Source organism: Camelus ferus, chromosome 15, assembly GCF_009834535.1.
Source record: "Camelus ferus isolate YT-003-E chromosome 15, BCGSAC_Cfer_1.0, whole genome shotgun sequence".
Taxonomy (NCBI): domain Eukaryota; kingdom Metazoa; phylum Chordata; class Mammalia; order Artiodactyla; family Camelidae; genus Camelus; species Camelus ferus.
The window spans coordinates 6,859,605-6,876,190 of NC_045710.1; the positions used below are offsets into that span (position 1 = coordinate 6,859,605).

At 46.9% G+C, this 16,586-nt stretch overlaps 1 long non-coding RNA gene and 1 pseudogene across 1 annotated transcript in view; one reads left to right on the forward strand and one right to left on the reverse strand.

Annotated features, from left to right (window-relative positions):
- The window catches only part of LOC116668887, a 41,847-nt gene that overhangs the window by 6,171 nt on the left and 19,090 nt on the right, over positions 1-16,586 (forward strand). The gene's annotated exons all lie outside the window — the stretch shown is intronic.
- On the reverse strand, positions 625-2,268 carry LOC102515817 (annotated as a pseudogene).

The following is a 16,586-nucleotide window of genomic DNA, read 5'->3' on the forward strand; positions in this document are numbered from 1 at the left end:
GCAAGACTGCATTTAAAAAACACTGTGATAGGGATGAAACCAAACAGTAGTTAACCATGTGATCTGTGTCCCCCCTATTGTCATCTGTCTTCTTAATCCACGAAGTTATTACCACCCCTGCTGCACAGGTAAGTAAATAGAGGCTCAGAGACGTTAAATAAGATGCTTGAAGTCACGCTGCTAAGAGGAGGTATCCACTTGCCTCCTGCGTTCCTTCTGCTCCATCCTGACGTCTCCCCCATGGAGGTCCGGAACCCCTGCTGGCCACTACTTTGTCCTCCTTTGACCACTTAGCCCTCTGCTGACCTCGTGGTCCTGGTCATGGGTACACTGCGTTCTGTGCCCCCAGGCCCGGGGAGGCACTGACCTCAAACACTTCTCCCAGGTCCGGGACTAGAACCCGGCCTTTATAGGCTCCGGGAAAGCCCATGACCCTGTGCACACAGGCCGCCCCGGAGCAGATCTCATCTCTACAAGGGTGCAATCCGGCTTTCAGCCGACTCTCTCAATTTACCACTTAAAGATCTTCCTGCCTTCTGAAAATGGCAGGCTTTCTCCTTTGAAGAGGAAACCTCTGCCATCCGTGAGCACCTCTTCCTGCAGAAGGCCTCCTCCTCTGGCTGGTTTTTTTTTTTTTTTTTCTTTCTTTCTTAAAGCCTTTACTTTTGAGACATGATAGGAAAATCTTACAGGAACACATGGAAAATACATGATCACAGCTGAAGGTGAAGACAATCTAATCAGAAAGCTTTTTCACTCCTGTCAGCCAATGCTGAAGCTGAAGCTCTGAGCAGGACGTGCTGCAGGGCTGAAAGGAATGGTAATTAGTATTCCTCTCCTTCTTCCTCTCCCTCTCCTTCCGCAGAATCTATACCAACCTCCTCATAATCCTTCTCAAGGGCATCCATGTCCTCACGGGCCTCAGAAAACTCTCCTTCCTCCGTGCCCTCACCCACATACCAGTGAACAAAGGCACGCTTGGCACACACCAGGTCAGACTTGTGGTCCAGGCGAGCCCAGGCCTCAGCAGTGGCTGTGCTGTTGCTCAGCATGCACACAGCTTGCTGTGCTTTGACCAGGTCTCCACCAGGTACCACAGTGGGAGAATGGTAATTAATGCCGACTTTGAAGCCAGTGGGGCACCAGTCCACAGACTGGATGCTGCGCTTGGTCTTGATGGTGGCAGTGGCAGCACTGACATCTTTGGGGACCACGTCACCATGGTACAACAGGCAGCAAGCCATGTATTTGCCATGGCGAGGGTCACATTTCACCATCTGGTTGGCTGGCTCAAAGCAAGTGTTGGTGATCTCTGTTACAGTAAGCTGTTCATGGTAGGCCTTCTCAGCAGAGATGACAGGGGCATATGTGGCCAGAGGGAAGTGGATGCGAGGATAGGGCACCAGGTTGGTCTGGAATTCTGTCAGATCGACATTCAGGGCTCCATCAAACCTCGGGGAAGCAGTGGTGGAGGATACAATTTGACCTATCAGCCTATTCAGGTTTGTGTAGGTTGGGCACTTAATATCAAGGTTTCTACGACAGATGCCATAGATGGCCTCGTTGTCTACCATGAAGGCACAATCAGAGTGCTCCAGGGTGGGGTGGGTGGTTAGGATGGAGTTGTAGGGCTCAACGACAGCTGTGGAAACCTAGGGGGCTGGGTAAATGGAGAACTCCAGCTTGGACTTCTTGCCATAATCGACAGAGAGACGTTCCATCAGCAGGGAGGTGAACCCAGAACCAGTTCCCCCACCGAAGCTGTGGAAAACCAAGAAGCCCTGAAGACCTGTGCACTGGTCAGCCAGTTTCCGAATCCGGTCCAAGACTAGGTCAATGATCTCCTTGCCAATGGTGTAGTGACCGCGGGCATAGTTACTGGCAGCATCTTCTTTGCCTGTGATGAGCTGCTCAGGGTGGAGGCTGGTGGTAGGTGCCAGTGTGAACTTCATCAGTGACTGTGGGTTCCAGGTCTATGAACACTGCCCTGGGCGCATGCTTGCCAGCATCTGTCTCACTGAAGAAGGTGTTGAAGGAGTCGTCTCCTCCCTGAATGGTCTTATCACTCGGCATCTGGTCATCGGATGCCGAGTTCCAGGCATTACAGCTCCCAGCAGGCATTGCCGATCTGGACACCAGGCTGGCCGACGTGGATGGAGATGCATTCATGCGTGGTGGCTACGGGTCAGCAGGCGCAGGCAACAGGAGTAGACACCGGGTCCCGGTTACCGTCCCCGACAAGCTAAGAGTCGAGGTAAGTAACGCACTCCTCTTCTGGCTTCTTGATGGCAGACGAGGGAAGGGTCTGGCAGGAGTGGAGACGAGCTCGCCCACCGTGGGGTATGAACTGTGACCATCCCAGACACCCTATCACGGAGAACCCCTGAAGAGTTTGAGATGGGGGGCATGATGTGATCAGATCTGCACTTTGCAAAGGTTGCTGGCTGCAGGGGGCAAGACAGGTTGAACATATTTTTCTTTGCAAAGGGAAAATGTGGTCAACATACACAATTTAGACAATGCAGAAAGTATACAGCGACAAGTCTCCCCTGGCCTTTATCTCTGAGTCCCTGTCTTAAAATCCATCGCTCTCCCCAGTATTCGTGTTTCATTCTGGACAGAATCTGAACATGAGAGCGTAGATGAATACATCCCCCCTTTTAGCACGGCGGCAGCACCTGGTACAACGCTGTTCTGTTCTTTGCTTTGTATATCTCGGCCTTGTGAGTCATCCTGCGTTAGTACGGGGAGAGCAGCCCTGGGATTTCCGGCTGTAAACTGTTCCATGGGCCCAGTGTGTTGTATTCAATGTTCTCCCTGTGAATGGACATCGAGTTTGCTTCCCTTGTCTTACTGTTAAAACAGTGCTGCAGTTAACATCCCCACACGTAGGAGTGTGTGTGGAGAATGAGGTCCCTGACGTGGGATTGCTGATCAGTATCGCCCAGTTGTCCTCCGTTGGAGGGGACGTCATTCTACGCACCAATTCCCGCGCACAAGGATATTATTTACAGCAGGAATGCATTGAGCCTTGGATGACTGGGCGAGGTGGGTTCTCCGGTTGGAGGCAAGGAAAGTGAACAGGCCATTATTGCAATAGTCTAGGAGGGAGATGTGAGGGTCTGATGTAAGACGGTCACAGTGTGGGTGATGGGGAAGCGATGGTTTGGAGAAGTGCATAAAGTCAGCCCTCCCAGGTGGTAGATGTGTGCGTGGGGAGATGGCGTCCGCTTCTCTCCCTTGGGTAACTGAGGGAGAAAAGTGACCTTATTAACTGAGATGGGAGATGCAGTCTCCTGGGAAGGGGAGGGAGATTGCTTTGGAGGAGCTGAGAGCATCCGGGTGGAGACATCGGAAGGCAGGTGGACACGTGGGCCTGAGGCTGGGAATTAGGAGCAGTATGTGCGGGGGGTGAGTCCTGTGTGCTGATGGGGCAGCCTGGACCAGCGTGCCTGATCAGAGGGGAGAGGCCAGCTGGGGGCCTGAGATGCACAGCCCCGCACTCGCTCGTCTGGAGAGTAGGCTTCCTTCAGTGTTGCTGCCTGGCTCTCCTTGCCTCATTCCATCCCGGCCCCGCTGGAGGAGCCTGGGGGTCAGCAGTATTTAAGGGGCAGACTGTGGGGAGGGGCACAGGAATGTTCTAGAGGTCACAGAGATAAACGCCCAAGTCTGTGTGTGACAGATCTGTCAGAGAAGAGACTAGAAAGTGTCCTTTAGAGACAACGATTAGGAGGTCACGGGTGCCCTTAGCAGAGCCATTTTAATAAAATGACAGAGGCTGGGATTCTATGAAACAATAATAGAAAGTCAGGGTGTTTACTCATTGGTCGTAACCTAGCAACAGCGTGTTCTCAACAGGGATAAGTGTTCTAGAAAGTGAGACCAAATTACACAAGAACACGGTGTTCTAGAATGTCTGCATGGGTTTGTCAGCCAATTTCCTCCTTAGAGGTACTCAGGAGATTGGTAAAAATTACCCTGCCTTTCCTCTAAATTTCCAGGTAGGGGATGACAGGCGTTTATTACACTAATAGAACTTAAGTGCTTTGCCAGAGTGACCTCCGTGAATTCAAAGGTGACCTGAAGGGGGACAGGACGTGAGCAGGGTCCCAGCAGGGAAATGAGCTGTGAGTTGTACTTCGCCACCTTGGAAATCAAGCATTGCAGAGTGTTCTTAAGAATTCGCTGTGGGATTGGATGCTCTCCTGAGACAACACTGGCAGTGCCTCCCCCCCCACCCGCAGATCCTCCCGCATCAGTTGGCTGATTCGACCCAAAGCTCATTCTCAATGATGCACAGAAAGTAGGGGAGGGGTACTAGACCCCTAACACTTCCGTCCCCTTGTGCGTGCTGCCTCCTGGCACTGTGCATTGCCTAAAGGAGAGCACTTAGCCCACCCCACGTGTATTTGTTCCATTAACACCATCTCGCAGTAGATGGACGGCGAGCTGGTCTCTGAGGCAGGGCTGGCCTCAGGCACCTCTTCGAAGAGTTCCCATCCCTAGGTGGGTTCTGTGTGCCAGGCTCAGGAGATGCCAGGATCTGCTCTCTTCCTTTGAGGTCGCAGAGCTGAGTGGAGGAGATAACCCAGTAAACAGATTCCTTGGAGGAAATGCAACAAACTAGAGGGAAGAAGCTAGGATAAGGGGAACCAAACCCAGAGCTGAGCAATTTCCAGAGACTTCCTGGAGGAGGTGATGCCTGAGCTGGGTCATGCAGCCCGAGGAGTAGTCAGCCCAGTGGAAGTTGGGGAAAGATGTTCCCGACCATTGAGGCAGCCTCAGCAAAGCACGCAGGTGTGGGCTGGTGTGGCGGGTCACAGGTCCTACAAGGACAGTATTTTGGCAAAGCCGGGACTCAAAGCCTAGGAAGGTAGTGTCCCTGGCATTAGGCCTGGCACAGGGGCCACCTAACCATGGCTATGGAATGAAGAACAACATGACAGGGACAAGGTCTTTGTATAGGCAAGAGGGAGGGGGCATTTCCTGGGCAAATCAGGGTGAATTTGCAATGTCGTCATCCTGTCGCTGGCCATCCCCTTGTCCCTTGTGATTACAGAAGGCCGCCTCTGACAGGGGCGTGGGATGAGAGCTTTGAAGGAGGGGGAGGCAGCTCTGCCCTGCGGGCTGGGAGAACTTTACGAAGGTGTAGCTGCTGTTCCTGCAGATCCTCGCAGATGGAGGGGCCGTGACAGGCCGCCCCCTGGTTCTCTTGGGTATTATATGAAATAATATAAAATGGCCTTGCGTGGGGTCAAGCTCAGGTCTTTTCTCTCTAGTTCCTTTGCTTTTATTGCTTTGCTTTCGGTTGGTCCCGAGAGATGTGGAAGGGACTGGCTCTTGTGCTGACCGTAGGCACCTGGTCATCGGGACCCTTGCTGACTGCATCCCAGGAGTCCTGTGTGTGAGACATTTTCCCCAGGAGAAGCCACCTGCTGACCAGCTGGCTCGGTTTTACCATTCTGCACAGGGTCTTTTTTTTTTTATTGTGAAGTTGGAAATCATTATTTTGAACTCTTGTAAATGCAGGAAAGTGCAAAGGCTAATAACTCTCACGTTCCAAAGGAACAGATACTAACGTTTCATGTTTCTTCAGACCTTGTCTTTTGCTTGCTTTATTGAGATAAAACAACTCCAGGGAAAATTTGAAATCCCTTCGGTTTTCCTTCCCAGCCCTGTCCCTTCATCTCTCCTGAGAGGCGACGACTGTCATGTACTGGGACGCCTCCCTGCCATGGCTTCATAATTTATACCGCATGCTTCCCTACGCAATACACAGTATCACAGAAGGTGTGTAGAAATGTTACCTGTGGTATCGCTGACGATGTTTCGAACTTGCTTTTCCGCTCAGCCTTCTGTATTTTTGAGATCTATAAATGCAGATATGCTGGTAGGACTAGCTGGTTTATTTTAGCTGGGACAGTAAACATGTTAACTGATTGAGTTTCTCTATTTCTGCTCTTAGGAATCATTGCCCTGATCTTGTAACCGAATATGCACCTGTTAACTTTCCCTCAGACATCATCTTCCTATTTTACTTGTATTTTTCATTGTCTTGACTTAAAAAAAATAAATTGTTTTCAGAGCAGTTTTAGATTCAAAGCAAAATTGAGAGGAAGGTACAGAGGTTTCCCATAAACCCCATGCCCCCTCACATGCACTGCCTCCCCCGTTATCCACAGCCCACTGCAGAGGGTTCATGTGTTACGAATGATGGACGTCCATCCACACACATTATCACCCAGAATCCACAGTTTACTCTTGCTGTTGTGGATTCTGTGCATTTTGACAAACGTATGATGACACATGTTTAACATTAGAGCATCAGACAGCTTAGCCTTCACTATCCTAAAATCCTTCTGTGTTCTTCGCATTGACCCCCCCACTCCCTAACCCCTGATGCCCACTTATCTTACTGTCTCCATAGTTTTGCTTTTTCGAGGATGTCATATATGTAGTTGGAATCATACATCATGCAGCCTTTTCAGATTGGCTTCTTTCACTTAGTAATATGCATTTAAGTTTCTGCCATGTCCATTCATGGCTTGATAGCTTATTTCTTTTTAGTGCTGAATAATATTCCACTGCCTGGATGTACTCCACCTACTGAAGGATATTGGTTGCTTTCAACTTTTGGCAATTATGAAGAAAGCTGCTATAAACATCCATGTGCAGGTTTTTGTGTGGACATATTTCCAGCTCATTTGGGTAAATACCAAGGATCGTGATTGCTGGATTACATGATAGAAATATATTTAGTTTGTAAGAAACTGCCAAACTGTTATCCAACGCCCTGATTTTTAAATGTATCCACTTTTTATCTCATTCATATTGTGGAAAGTTATCTCAGATCCTTTTATGGAATGAGGCAAGGAAGAAACACAAGCAAGCACATAAACACCTAGCTTCTATCCAGGCCTGGCAGGTGGGGGCTCAGGCCAGACCTCTGAGAGACGGGAACTGAAAGAGAAGGCAGGGTCTCATTATGAGGTGAGTATGCCTCAAAGACTGATGCCAGAAACTGGATCCAATCAGCAGACTCCCAGAGGGTGTCTGCCTGTGCCCTGAGGATACAGAGAAAGGATGCTCTGAGCTGCCCACTGTAGACAAGGGTGTTCATCCATCCATCCTCAGCTGCTGTGGGCCCTGAATCCCAGCCTCCACTGACACTGTCAGCAGGACTCAGGTGGCAGCTTGCTGCTGGCCAGGAGGGTGCGTGGGTCTGGCCCCACTTCGGGTATCATTGCTAGAACTCAAAGCTTCCAGGGAGCACTGGCTGACTCCCTTAGTTGACCAAAATTCTGCTCCCTAGGACAGCCATAGCCCTTTGGTCCCTGCTTCTTTCCAAGTCCTCCTTGCCAGCCCCCTCAGCCAGCCACAGGGCTCCCGGGCAGTGGCCTTGAAGCACCAGCTGGTTCCGGACCACCCCAATGTCCTCTCTCCTGCCAGATTGCTCTTACAAGACTCCATTATTTCTCCAGTCCCATCTCTGCTCAGCCCAAATCCTGATTCTCAAATGACTGACCTAGGACGCGGTGGTGTCCTGTCCCCAGCCACCTATTGGGACATCTTTTCCCACTGCTTGCTGCCACCCTAACTGTTCATTAGTCACCAGGGGGCGCTCTCATTAGCAGGGAAGGTGATGAAATTATGGCAGAATACAAATGTTCAGCCTGTTTTAATAGGAGACCAAAAAATAAAATCTTTTCTTTGCTGTGCTAGAAGGAAGGGAGGTCATCATGCCCTGCTTTATAACATAGTCAGGAAATTAAGGTCTCCCGGTTCTGGAAGAAAGAGGAACCAATATTTCAGTTGCTCTGGGCTTAATGGGCCACTGAGGTCCACTGTGAAAAAGCAACATTTTAGGGGTGGTGGTGGTGTGGTCTAGGCTGGTGTGGAGAAGTAAAGGAGGTTGAGAGAGGCCTGGGGTGAGAGGAGGTGGCCAGAGGGCCAGGAGGTGGACCCTGGAAGCCAGGATGCTGGTCTCAGGAAATCAACCAACAGTGGAGAGGCGATGAGTGGGCCCAGTGAAGCCTGGGGAGGGGGGCCCTTGTGGCCTGCCAGGTGCCTCTGGCTGTGTGACAACCGTCCCACCACACCTGGGCCTTCCTGGCAGCCCTTCCTACTGGGGCCAGAAGGTCTTCAGGCCTAGATGTGTGTTTGAAATCGTAATATTAATTAAAATATTGGGGGTTACTGTCAGCCATCTGTCATTTTAAGCACATTATAGGTGTTACCCATTTAATCCTCAAAATCCGTTTATGAGACAGGTGTGGAGAGGGGGCCAGCGTGCTTTTGGTTTCTTACTTACAGAGCGACACCTCCAGACTCAGGGCTTGTGGCTCAGGATGCCAGGAAATGGTGTTCCTTTTGCACATTGATGACTGTTTCCAAGTAGAGTCATTCTCAGAAACTGGAGACAATTGACGTGTTCTGCAAACAGGGAGCATTTTTGACCCTTCTGCGACGTTTTCCTCCCACTGTTATTTGCCTCTTTTGGGGGCTCAAGGGGAACTAAGACATAACCATGGCAACTAACAGGCAATTAACTCCAACCCCACTTGCTGATCTGGATGAGAACTGCCCTGCCGGAAGCTCCTTTGGAACTTTCTCAGGAGAGCCTGGGCGAGGCAGAAGTCTCTGCGTGGTGGCTGTGCCCGGGGCCCGGAGCCCGGCAGCAGGGGCTGTGGGAGAAAACACCTGCTCCAGTCCGGAGCCCCGGGCATGGATCCTGGCCCCGCTGCCCAGCCTGTGTGATCTTGGGAAAGTCACTTCTCATGGGCCCCTTCGAGCTCCCACGTGGTGGTGGGAGGATAATTTATGGCTGCCCTGGATTCTCATGAGAATAATGAATTAAGGTTAGTGAAACATATTTTGTAAGTAATGTGTAAATGTCAGGAGCTATTACCCTGACTTTTCAGTCCCACTGTGGAGTGTCTTTGTGAGTGGTGGAGTAAGGGAAGTTGGATGATGGGTCCTTCGATTTTAAAAACTTTCTATTAGGGTAATTTTCAAATACAGATGACAGTAGATAGAATAGAATGATTTTCTATGTACCCATCACCAATGTCAACAATTAACAACATTTGGCCAGTCTTGTTTCCTCTATCCCCTTTAAAAAAATTAGCTTTAGTGAGGTGTAATTGACATATAAATAATATACCTGTATGTCCTTTTGATGAATTTAGACACTCATGTAACCATCACCAAAATCAGACATTTAACAGTTTCATCACTTCCCAAAGTTCCTTTGTGCCCCTTCCTGATCAACTGACCCATAGTCCCCTATGGTCCAAGGGCTCGGGGCAGACCCATCAGGGACACTGTAGCTTCCTAGGGACCCTCAGATTACAGGCAGAATAGGGTCTTGTCTCAATGGGGATAGGTGGATGGATGCTTTAAAAAAAATCGCAGTAAAATATACATAACGTAAAATTTACCATTATAACCATTTTTACATGTACAGGTGAGGGTCTGTCCTCACCTGTTTTGCCTCATGCCTTCATTCCAGCAAAGATCATGTTAATGGCTTGCTTATTTCACAGACACCAGGAGCAGGTGCCTGGCCTGATGGTCCAGCAATGACGGTTTCAAGGATGGCAGAATGGCGGCCAAAGCAGAACTTACAAGTGCCCTAACTTACCCTCCCATTGCCTTCTCTGGTGGTCCTGCAGCACCCCAGCGCCAGCCCCACTCCGACCAGTAGGAACAGAAAAGTCTACCCTTCTGCTAGGCCAGGACCACACCTATTGCCTACACTAATTTGACTTGCGCTATTTTTCTGTGTTCATTAACTTCCCTTTTCCAAGAGTCTTCAGCCCAGGTAATTGCTGGATTGTTCTGACAGCAATGTCCAGAAAGACTCATCAGCTTTTCAGTGGAAAACATTAGGAGCCAGTCTGTGCCCTGAGAGTCTCTGAATTCTTTGTCTCAGAATCCTCACCTTGCTGTTTGCACCGACTCTGGACTGCTGAGTCACGACCCTTACCCGGTCCTAACTGAGCTTTCCTCCTTCAAAAAGAGCCGCCTTAAATCAGCTTCCAGTTCTCAGTGGGTTTTGACAATGTCTCCTCCCCACCGAGAAACTGCCAGACCTTTGGGAAGTGATGTTCCCCTTCGCCCAGGTGGGCAAAAGACTCGGCTTCTTCCTCTCGACAGGCTGTGTGGGTGACGTCTGGGAGCCAGCTCTGACACCAAGAATCACTTCAGCCATTCTTCAATTTTCTAAATCTTTTTTATCTCATTGTTCTTGTTGTTTGCTCCTCTGATCTGTGTTTCTCTTGCTCTGTAATTTCTCCAGGTTGATTTTAGGGGAGGAAGCACCAGGCAGTGTTTCCAATCTCGACTTGACTTTCCTCCCAGCTGCATCAAATCAGTTGTCTCCTAGGGAAGTCACGCTGTTACCTCGTAGATTGTTTGGGACAGCATGCCAATGTCTGATGCTGTAAACTGCCAGTTTCTGGGCTTGTTTAATCAAAACCCCCACTTCCAATTCATATTTTCCCATGATTGACCCTGAAATCCAACTCCTATTGGCATTTCAGTTTCAATCAGGAGGGAAATTTGTTCATCATGTGACTGAAACACAATGGTGATCGAATAATGGAGTAATAATGCCAGCTTAATTATTCCTGCTCTTTGTGACTATTTTAAAAAATATAGTCTGTAGGCAGTGAGTAATTATATACCGGTAGATGTTTTGGTGGTTTAAAATTTTTTTATTTTTTAATTCTAGGTATCTGGTTAGTGTAATGGGCATTTTTATTCATATGCAATAAAAAAACCATGTATTTACGAAAATTAAATATGGTATTGCAGTCATGGCTGTTTCAGCTTATAATTACTGATGACAATAACATTAGTGATTCCACTCCTGCTAAGGCTTCTATTTGCAGCTGACTTGCCCCTGACGCTGGGGAAAAGACAGTGAGTGAAAAGATCACACTTGGGCTTTGAAGCCAGACCGACTCAAGTTCAAGTCCTGGCTGTGTCACACATTGGGATTTGAAGCCAGACCAACTCAAGTTCAAGTCCTGGCTGTGTCACCCACCAGGTGTGAAATCGATCAAGGCTGTGACCTTCCTGATCCTTGGTTTCCTCAGATGTAAAGAAAATATTTGTATCCAGTAGGGTTTTCAGCAGGAACTCTGCTGTTACTGTTTTATTGTTGCTGCTTTGGGAGACAGGATGATTCACTGGGGAGTGGAGACAGATATTGGAACCTCCATTTATATTTATTTTCCATCCTGTTCTAACATTCTATTTTCAGTTTACTGGTTAGAGTGTACATAATGTGGTAGTTTAATCTTATTCACTACTTAGACATTTATAAAAGCTAAATGCATGTTTATTGAGGATGCATACGCTAAATATTTTATTGATGGATGGCTTATTAAAAAAAATTGGGAGATCACTGCTCTGGACTGTCTGATCCCTGTAGTCATTCTAGTTGAGTTACAAATTAATTCTTGGAAATCCTTTCTTATCATCCCAATCAGCCTCTCAAGATCCTGAGTGTTAGCAGTTGGGAGATAAGCAGCTGGAGTTTCCAACTCTGAGAAGCTGAGAACTGGCCTCTCTAGTGTCTCAACTCCCCTGCCACAAATGTGGGGCCCTGACGGCCAGCCTGGCTGCCTCAGTGATGTTTCTGACATCATTTCAGAATGTATTCTCTGCTTCTTGTTCCAAAATAATCTAGATCTAACTTAGCCACTTCTTGATTGGTCCTTTATTATAAAGAGCAGGACATTTCATGGTTGAAAATGCATTCTAGTCTTTCTCTTCCTTTTAAACCTTGACCCCTCAGCCTTAGCTTCCGAATCTTTCCGGCGATAGAATAATAATTGTCTTGCCTTCCTCATAGGGTTGTTGTAAAGAATAAACGAGAGATCATATCCTGTCATACTGACTGTGCCGGCCACCAGAGACAGGAAGACACTGAAAGCAACAGACTTATCCCAGATTACTTTGAAAGGAATGACAATTTATACTAAGAGATTTCTTCTTCCCTTTCTCCTCCTCCTTTCCTTTCTCCTCTTCCTTCTTCCTGGATTGTGGAAAGTCTTATTATATTTAGAACTCACCAGCTCTGCTCTGTTTGGACGATCCCCCAGTTTCGTTGGCCACACTCAAAGCCTCAGAGTCAGGGCCAGTTCCAGTGCCTTTCTGTCCAGCGGGCCAGGTAAGGGCATGGCCTTGGCCACATGAGCATCCGCCTCTTCTCAGCTAATCTGATCTGATGCTTGTTAGCTTTGACGTCCATGGAGAATGCTGCTGTGCTGCTGGTCTCCATCTTGCTGGCCGACTGTGTGGCCAGGGGGGACCTGATGCTGGCATTTGGGTGAAGTCGATCATCGAGGCGCATTCTTCTGAGGATACCTGCGTTGCCTTCAGAGTGGCAGTGTCCTGGGCTTGTTGGAATGTGGGTAACATGGAACAAGTCTCCTCCATTTGTTTTTTCATCTTTGTTTTTTTTTTTGTTTGTGGTTTAGGACACCTTTTCTGTACTGCTTTCTTGGCTTTGCTTTGACTTCCTTTTTGGGAGGCCTCGGGGTTTCTTTCTTTCTTTCTTTCTTTCTTTCTTTCTTTCTTTTGTTTTTTTTTTTTTGCTTTCAGCACTATTTGTAGAAAGGCAGTATCGCCAACTTTTTATAGCAATGATGGAATCCAGAAGATAGCGTACATTCAATGTGCCCTCTGTATCTGTAATATATAACTGGAAAAGATAACTGAAAATCTAGAGTTTTATATGCAGAAACATTATTTTACAGGGATGAGGGTAAAATAAAGACGTTTCGAGATAAACAAAATGGAGAATTTATCGCATATACAATTTCACTAAAGTACATTCTAAAAGCAGAGGATTCATCCTAGATGGAAGATCTGAAATGTAAAGAGATGGAGGGCAAAGAAGTTAGTAAACATGGATAAATCCAAGCAACTTTCAGGGGGAGGGTATAGCTCAGTGGTAGAGAGGACCAGGCATGAGGTCCTGGGTTCAATCTCCAGTACCTCCATTAAAATAAACAAGTAAATAAATAAAGCCCTAATTACCTCCCCCTCCCCAAAATTCCAAACAACCTTTGAGTCTGTCAAAACAACAGCAGCAATAATAATTACTAATTTGTGAGGTTAAAAAAGGAGGTAGAACAAATATATTAGAAAATGCCGCATATAAATTATAAGGTTCTATTGTTTGGAAGGAAGATGAAATTATTATCTTCAGCTTTTATTAAGTATGCACAGTAAAAGCTTTAGCTTGTCTACTGAAAGAAGAGTAAATGGAATAAATGGATAAGAAGAAAATTTAGATGGCATAGAAAAACAAAACTAGCTATCTGCTATTTATAAGACATGTCTAAAACGTAAGATCTGGAATTTCCTTCATAATATGTAAATAAGTGGGTAGAAGGTAGGAGAGTGATGGCAGTGTGGACAGAGCAAGAGTGGGCATTGATTGTTGCTGGGACGAGGGGAGAGTTACCTGGGATTTATTATACTATTTCATCTACTTTATGCCTGTGTGGACTCCTCCATAATAAAAAGTAAAAATAAATATGAAACAAAACAGGCAAGCTGTAAGTATACAGACTTGTTAAAAGTAAAAGTATATGGAAAATATTAGGCAAATACTAATCAAAAACAGGTGTAGCTATAATCTAATTGCAGGTAACCGAGGTTAGGGTTAAAGAATTACTAGAGATGGAAGATTACTGCATAATAATAAAAGACTCAGTTCATCAGAAAGATATTAGAATTCTAAACTTGTATTTGCCTAGTAATATAGCCTTAAAATATGTAAAGCAAAAGTTGGTTTAAGACAAAAACTGCAAGCAGAAATTGGCAAATCTACCATCAGATTGGGAGATTTAACTATAACTCTCTCATTAATTGATAGGGAAAGCAGATAAAAATTCAGTTTGAATGTAGAAAATTTGAAAAATACATTTAATAAGCTTGATATATATATATATATATATATATATACACACACACATATATATACACACACACATATATACACACACACAGACACACAGACACACACACACACACACACACACACACACACACACACACATTCCCTCAGGAATTTATATTTGAAAAAAAGCAGTGGGAGAAAAATGAGTCTATATCATTCCATTTAAGTAAAGTTCAAAAATATGCAAAAGTAAATACATTTTCAGTAATACAAATATGGCAAAACTCTGAAGCACAGCAAGGAAATGTAAATAGACTATTTGCAATGGAGGTACCCAGATGTGGGGGTGGCATGTGATGGGGAGGGCACAGGTGGCTGCGAAGGTTTCAGCCACATTCTGGTTCTTAAGCTGGGTTGTGGGCATGTGGGCACTTGGAGCACTGGAAGTCTTTACACCCTACACATTGGTTATAAATATGCTTCTATATCTAGTTATATCTGCTAATGTCATCTATATCTACTCGATAAAAATGATGGTTCAAATACTTTGAGTTTACAAGAGAGCATAATTGTTGCCTCTTCTTGGGCAGCCTTGCCTGCTGCTTTCTGAGCCTGTCACGGCTAACCAGGGTCCACTCTGTATCATTCTGGCTCCTGCACACAGTGTTTGGTGTGGTCTGGACTTCTGGAGTGAGGATGGGATGATGCCAAGGACCACGAGGCAGAAAATGGGCACTTTCCACAGAGACCTCAGAAGCAGGGAGTTGTCTGTGTCTTTCTAGTGCCTACCTGGCCCATTCTGTCTAAAAGTAGTCTAGCCAGGCCAGTGCTAGGTTCTGCTCGGCCCTGGCAGATGCCTCCTCTGACAAATAAATCACCAGATGCCAAGCTTTGTGGGGAGGAGATGAGAATGGAATACAGAACGTGAATGCGCCATCATTCTGGCTTACCTATGGTTGCCAAGGTTACCAGAGCCTCATGTTCCTTGGTAACCACTCCTCCCAAAATAGCCACCATTGGTGCCAGTCAGCCAACTGCATCCTGTATCACAATCATCTAAAAAATATAAAAGTGTAAAACACTGTTTTGAGGAGAAGGTGAGGCGGCCCTTTATGTGAAATAAGGTTTTACTGAGCACACACAACCATTCCTCACCTGATCTTCGCCGTAGCTGGTGAAGGGTTATAATCCCCATTCTTCAGATGACAAAACAGGCTTGGAGAGGTTGAGTGACTTGCCCAATGCCAGGTGACTCTCAAGTATCAGAACTGAATGGAAAAATTCAGGTTTTCTGAGGCCATTGATGAGAACTCATTCTACATACACCCAGACACTGCCTCTCACTGCTAAGTTTGCGTTACGCTGCAGGAGAGGATGTGCCAGATCAAGTCAGCTGCGAAGGTCTGAGTGTGTTGGGCTGAGGTTCCACCTTTGTAGCTGATGCTGCCACTGCCCCCTTCTTCCTTGTTGGTAGAACCCCAGTTTTTCTCAGGTTGGGGGGAACCTGTGCTTCCTGGGGTCCCCCAGGCACTTAAGGTTGATTGGAATGTGATGGTAAGTCTATTCCGCTTGCTAGTGACTGTTTAAATGTGGAATGTGACCCAGTCTCGGCCAGCGGAGGTGGGATAAGTCTGCTGGAGGAGTAGTTCTGGAAAAGATGTTTCTCTCTAAGAAAAGAAATTACCACGAAGAAACGCCTCTCTTCTGTGCCTGGCCTCCCTTTGCATGTGATAGAGCCCATTGGGTGGCCACGAAGGGGGTACGTTGCTGGTGATGGCTGAGTGGAAGGGTGGGAAGCCCTTGGTCCAGCTCTGAGTGGCTCCTCTCCTCGAAGCCAGGCCCCCTCCTTCCAGTAGCATCTTGGGTCCCCTTCGACTGTGCCTACGGCCTCCTGCTTTGCAGCTGAGCTCTATTCAGGTGTGTCCTTCTAGTTCTACTGGCCTGTGAGCTCCCTAGTCCTGGACATTTCTCAACCTCCCCCACCCCAAGTCCAGTGTCTACCTGGTAGAGGTAGTGGGGAAGTCACTGGGAGCAGGGTTGGTTCTCTCTCTTTTTTTAAATTTTTATTTATTTATTTTTTATTGAAGTATAGTCAGTTTACATGTCAATTTCTGGCATACAGCATAATGTTTCAGTCATACATGAACATACATATATTCATTTTCATATTCTTTTCATTATAGGTTACTACGAGATATTGGGCATAGTTCCCTGTGCTACACAGGAGAAACTTGTTGTTTATCTAAGGGCTGGTTCTCTTGACTCAGCGATCTCTAGTGGGAGGTGTCTGTACCCCTTTTGCAGGGGACTCCGTGGTGACTCTCTGAAGAAGGGCCACAGCTTGGAGTACAAGTGTTGTCCTCCTCAACACCTTCAGAGGGGAGGCTTATTTTGGAAACTCTTTCAGTTGGAAATCCTTCACAGTGCAGACAATGACCACAGTGACAGTTTGGGGGGAGTGTAATTAACATGGAGAAAACCATCACTCTTAAAAAGGACTGTCACTTTATTCACGTTTATTAGGTGCCTGCTTGTTAAATGTCTGGTTTGTGCTAAGTTTTGGGCCCAAAGGGAATGTCACACAAAAATAGTTAGGATGTGGCTCCCACCCAGGCAGAGCCACAGCCCAGTGGGGAGCAGGCACACTCACAGAGGGCTCTGCCTG